The following is a 6,000-nucleotide window of genomic DNA, read 5'->3' as shown; positions in this document are numbered from 1 at the left end:
ACATGTTCTCCTGTATTCTCTATCAACTTTTTTTTGGGGAAGAACAGTCAGGTACAGGGGGATGCTGGGGTCTGGGTAGGTGAGTATCAGTAGTAGAGGCATGCCTGTCCAGTAAACCTTACAATATAGAGCAAGGTAATTACAAAGTGTTAATTTTAAGCAGAGTGTTTTGGTACAGCACACCTGAGGATTCAAGTACTAGAAGTGATTTTGTATAATTTTGGCAAAAATTATCTTTGCTAATCATATTATTAGTTCATTAATTATGTTATTTATTGGCTTTTCTGTTCAATTTTAGGGTGATATGGTTTGGTATTCTATTGTTTGCCAAAGGATTGGAACAGTGAGTACAAACCATGCTTTACCGATGTCTTGTCTAATTGAATGCAAATGATTATTTTCTGCAATAGTATTTAATTGAAAGCTATGATACAGGGAGTTCAGAGTACCTTGTAGAAGATAACCTGTAGAAGTCTGCTGGTTGAGAGGAGTGGTTTGGTTCACAGAAAACAAAGGTAAACTTTAAAAAGTTAATTTTAGGAATGGTAGTCTAATTCTAAATGGTAGTTTAATGAAAGGGTGTCTCTTTGAGGATCTCATTCTAGATGAAATGAAATGTTAGCAGAGTGCTGCCACCTCACTGTTGTCATTTCTTCCACTGCCAAGACTGATCAGATAGAGAATGGACGGAATGTAAAATTGATAGATGTAAACGACAATGCTCCAGAATTTCAACAAGCTAATTACAGTGCTGCCGTGTCAGAGGTGGGTTCTGGCAAATGAGGGTACTTTTTTCCTGGGATATTTTAAAATTACTTTTTGGGGAGCTTCTAATGTGACCACTCTGGGATAAGTTCCTCATGTGCACCCTTATGGGATTTATCCACCAGATCCTGTGGGTGTGGAAAGGAAAGGCTGGGCTGCACATACACCTGGGGGAGTGGGGTGATGGAGAAACATTTCCAGCCAAAAATGGAGCAACATTCCCAGCCAAAAATGGCAACAGGAGGTGATTTGCTAAGCACCTGGCACAACTTTCCTGCCCCAAGTTCAGAAGGATTGTGACTGAGTATTTGATGGTCTCTATTTCCTTTTAGGTAGCTGGAATTAATTCCACGGTTGTAAAAGTGGAAGCTGTGGATAAGGACATTTCACCAGCATTCAGCATCCTTACTTACAGTCTTTGGGTGAGTGCCCTTTGTTAGTTGGGAACTGCGAAATCAGTTTGAATTTCATAGATCCATAGCCTGGGGCCTGATCCCAGCGTGCTGCCTTGCACTGTGAAGATTAAAAATCTGCAAAACCTCCAAGAGACCTTTCAAGTTATACCACAGGATCAGCCTGGCAGGCAGTGAGGCCTGAATCTTGTTTCTTAACTTTTGTGGAATGATTTATGGCACTCTTCAGCTACAGCTGAGGAACTCAGTGGTCCTTTGCAGCAGCAGGAGGGAGAGCAGTTTTGCCTCTTTTTAAAGTTTATGCTGGATTTGCTGTCGGTCTCCAGTCCTCAAGCCAGCTGAAGTAAGATCATCTCAACTAAATGTAGATATCTGCAGTGGAAATCTTCACATCTGAGCTTATCTCTGCTCCTTTTATAGCTGGTGAAGGGAAGCTGATGCCATTGCCCTGTGTGCCATAGGATAAGATAAATCAGATAGAAATTCTGTTGGCACTGACAGGGGAGGCATGTGTGGAGGAGGATCAGCCTTTTTCTTTCCATTGCTGGTGGTTGAGACATTCCTGCACCTTTATGAAAATAGTCCAAAAGGGAAGGTGTAAAAAAAGGAAAGTAAAATGTATTTCATCATCAATCATATAAAATATTTGATTTATTCATTTAATAGGGCCCAAACTCTGATTACTTTTCTATAAGGGAGGGAGATGGAAACGTCATGGTGAAAAAACCACTGGATTACAACGAGGTCAACTTTTTCAATTTAACAGTCCAAGCAAAGGTATGATAAAAATTAAAAGAAGAACAAGACCCACAGTAGTTCTACAATGATAATTCCTTTGTTTTATAGCATTCCAGTTTCTACAAATTTACAGCTTTGGGAGCTTTGGGAGTTCCCAACCCAAATGTTGTGTCTGCAACTTGATTTATACTGAAGACAAAGCAGCATGTTCTTAATATTTCAGCCATTGTTTCCTCTCAAATACCAGCCCAAGTTTCTTTCTGTATTTTTCTAAGTATAAATACTGTACATATTCATTCTCTGCTACTGTAACACATATTCACCTCTTCATTCTGGCAGATCTCTCAAATTTGTGCTGCATTTTACCAGATTTTTTGTTTTTTGGGGTTTTTTTGGTTTGGTTTTTTTTGTTTTTTTTTTTTTTTTTGAGATTTGAGTATGTATTTGCCTTCATTTTCTTTTAGAACTAAAAATAAATAGTTTTGCTAGGATTATTGTGGTACCTAGCAAATAGCACAGCTGTAGCAAACGTTCTATTCCATATTCTACATGCCTGATAGAAAATGAGAAACTAAAGGAAGATTACCTGTGGATAGTTTTGTTCCTAGAACTGGATTAATCTGACAAACTGAGTGTTCTCAGGTTAAAAATGCTGCAAAATATATGTAATAATATTCTGCTGTATTTTCCACTGAGATATGGGGGTTTTTTTCAAGACAGTTGTTCTTATTTTCTTCTTTCCCTCGGGATGCAGGAAAGATTTGGAAACCAGAGCACCACTGCACCATTAATAATTAATGTGGAAGATTATGATACATTGAACCCCTATTTCAGTCAATCCACATACAATGGCAATATCACTGAAAACCAGGTAAAAGCTCTTCTCTGAATGCTGCTGTAAATAAGTTATCCTTGTCCATAGGGCTTTTTTTCCAAGGATTCTTCTTCCCTGAGCAGTTTAAGACGGATGGAGCTGCTTTCCTCTGTGCTGACCAGTGAAAAAGGTATCAGCTGTAGATCTCCAACTACCAGATAAACAGGACATGTATTTTATGAAGCACAGAATTTTCTGTGATAGGAACGCATAATTTTGTATTTTGGGGAAAAAAAATTTAAAAAAAGAGAGGAAAGGAAAAAAAAAAACACCCAAATTCCTGTTTTAAAAGAGCTTTTAATGTAAAATTCAAAGGGCAACTGGCTGCCCATCAGTCCTGAAATTAGTTTTAATGAGTGTAATTCCTTCATTCAGCATTACAATCAGGTAAGCAAAAATAAGGATCTGAATGGCAATCCATGGTCTTTACTACATTTGTAACGTTTTTTACTTTTTTTTTATATATAGAGTAGAGATTTCTTGGTGAAATGTATTTGTTTGACTCAGATTTTTGTATGTATTCTGAAAAAAAAAAACAGTATGGTATTATCAGAGTAACCCACTAAAATTAAGAAGGTTCATTATTTTCCCTATTTCTATGTCTTCCTGTTCAAGTATTCTGAATCACATATACTTTTAGTGTTAGATCTCCAGTGTTCCTTTTGTTAAAAGTTCATCTCTAATTCTCTGAAAGGAATAATTTTAGCCCCTCTAAAATGTTTTTATCTTTTAAATTACTGTTTTTATATGGGCTGCAGTATAGACTTGTGTGTTGTTTTCCAGGAGATGAAAGGAACTGAAATAGTCAATGTTCTAAACATAAATTCCATCTGTGACTGCAGCTTCATAAATCTGGTGTTTTTTAAACACAGTGTATCCATAGAATATCTTGGTCATCATTCTCCTCTGTTAAGCACATATGGCAAAGAAAAATTTTTTTCTGCATCACATTGATTAAATACATGTTTCTTGTTTCTTTAATCAAAACTGTGACTTATCTAAGGAAAGATTTGAAATTAATGTGTGGGTTTTTTCCCTGGATATTCAGGTTAATGTATGTTTTCTAGGTGGGTCCTCTGACTGTTTTCCCAGAGGTCTTGGCTCAAGATGGAGACAAAGGCATAAATGAAAAAATAATTTACAGCATCAAGCTGGGTAAGAACCTTTATTTTCTTCTAGACATTGACACAGTAATTCAGGATGATTCATTTATCTGTTACTGGAGGGAATGATAAGGAAGTGCAGGGTCCATTTAGATGTCTTGAAGTGCCCACAGTTTCAGTGCCAAGCTGCTCCACAAGCTAAATCAGATCTCAGTCATTATTGTGGGGTCCAGTTACTTCTAAATGTTTGATTGTTCTTACCCTCCTCCCAAGGAACAAAAATTAATTCCTGATTTCAAGTGTAAGCCACTCTAGAGGCTTCCATTTGATCAAAGAATTTCCATTCAGGGCCATCTAGAGAGAGAATTCCATCAGGAGCTGTTCCTCCTCCTGAAGAAATTGCCAGAAGTTTATGAAATGCTTAATTTGAGACCCTTGAAGTGTGAGTGCATTTTCCAGGACTTCTTTTGAGAACAGAGTGTTTGAAAAACAGCTTTTCATGTTCCTTCTTGCTGTGGCTGAGAAGTTAACACTCATGCAAAGGACAGACCAGACTTCCAGTTCTGATTCATTCTCATTAACCCTTCCCAATTTTTCACTTTTCAGTGAACCCACCAGACTATTACAACAGATTTTCAATCAATGACGCTGGAGTGTTGGAAGTCAAGACTTCAATTGACAGAGAAATATGTCCAAACCTCGTGGTGGGCATTCAGGTAGAGATTGTCTTGGTATTTTAGTCTCAATTTCAGAAAATAAAATGTAAATCCAAGTTGCTGCTAATAGTGTTTCTCATTGATATCAAGGCTCCATCCTGCCATTCAAAAATCTAAATAAAGGAAAAAGTAATTAATTATAAATATGCAGTTGGCATGTCCTTGTGTTAAGCTTGTTGTTATCAGGGCATGGAATTTACAGCTGTAAACTCTGTTTTCTAGGCAGCTCAGCAAGACAAGATTTTCAAAACAGCTGATGCAGTAGTTCTGGTTACTATTGGAGATGAGAATGACAATGATCCAGTACTGTCACAACCAAGTTATAATGTCTCACTTCCAGAAAATTTCCCAAATGGGATGGAAGTTCTTCAAATAACAGCTACTGACACAGATGAGGTAAAAAGATGATGGTTTTATGGCTGCTACAATGCTGAACTTCTGAAATACAATATAAAGTGCATTTGTGTTATACAGATATTGTGAATAGAATTTTTCTTTCTCACTGCCTAAATATGCTTAAACAAAGCAAACTTAGTTTTACTTCTTTAAGGGGTAGAGCACTGCAGACAAAGGATAAATTTTGTCTCTCTTTGGAACTCCTCTGGTTTGCATAAGGTCCCAAATCTGGAAGTGTGCAAGTGCAAAACGAACACAAAGCTGCGAGTCATTCTCAGCCTGTTATTTCTTCCATGTTGTTTGCTTCTCTCTCTTTTTAATTTTGCCTTTTTTTTTTTTAACTGTAATCTCAATTAAACTGAAGATTTCATCTTCTCCATGTGGAAAAGCAGAAGAAAACATCCTAAGGGAGTAGCCCAGTGGTTGTCCTGTTTCATGAGAAATGTTACCTGCTTGCAGGGAGGCTTCCAGGGAACGCTCAGCCTCACTCCAGGTGACAGCCCCTTCCAGCTGAGTCCCGCCGGGATCCTCACCGTGACGAACTCCTCGCTGCTGGACAGGGAGAGGGTGCCCTCTATTCACCTCCAGGTACAACACCAAACCTGCTCCTGTCCAAGGTCACCTGAGGCCAGCAGGTGAGACCTGATCTGTCCTGGCAGGAGGCTGAACCTTGAGCAGGGATCAGCAGCTTAATTGAAGAAACAAATCCAGACTTTGACAGCAATGCTATCTGGAGGGAAATACCACTGCTGACACAGCTTCCTCAGCTTGTAGCTCTCATTGGTCCTTTTTGCTGCTTCCACAACACTGCTTTGAACAACACAGGCTTCTCACTGCATTGTTTCTGCAGGTCACTGCTAGAGATCATTTGGCACCTCACCAAAATGTGAGCTCTCCTATCAACATAGTGCTGCTGGATGAGAATGACAACAGCCCAGCCTTTACAGACACACCATACAGACGAGACATTTTCCTCAACATGACTGCAGGAATGG

The sequence above is a fragment of the Molothrus aeneus genome, chromosome 3, assembly GCF_037042795.1.
Source record: "Molothrus aeneus isolate 106 chromosome 3, BPBGC_Maene_1.0, whole genome shotgun sequence".
NCBI classification, from domain to species: domain Eukaryota; kingdom Metazoa; phylum Chordata; class Aves; order Passeriformes; family Icteridae; genus Molothrus; species Molothrus aeneus.
Note: the sequence above shows the minus strand (reverse complement) of the source record.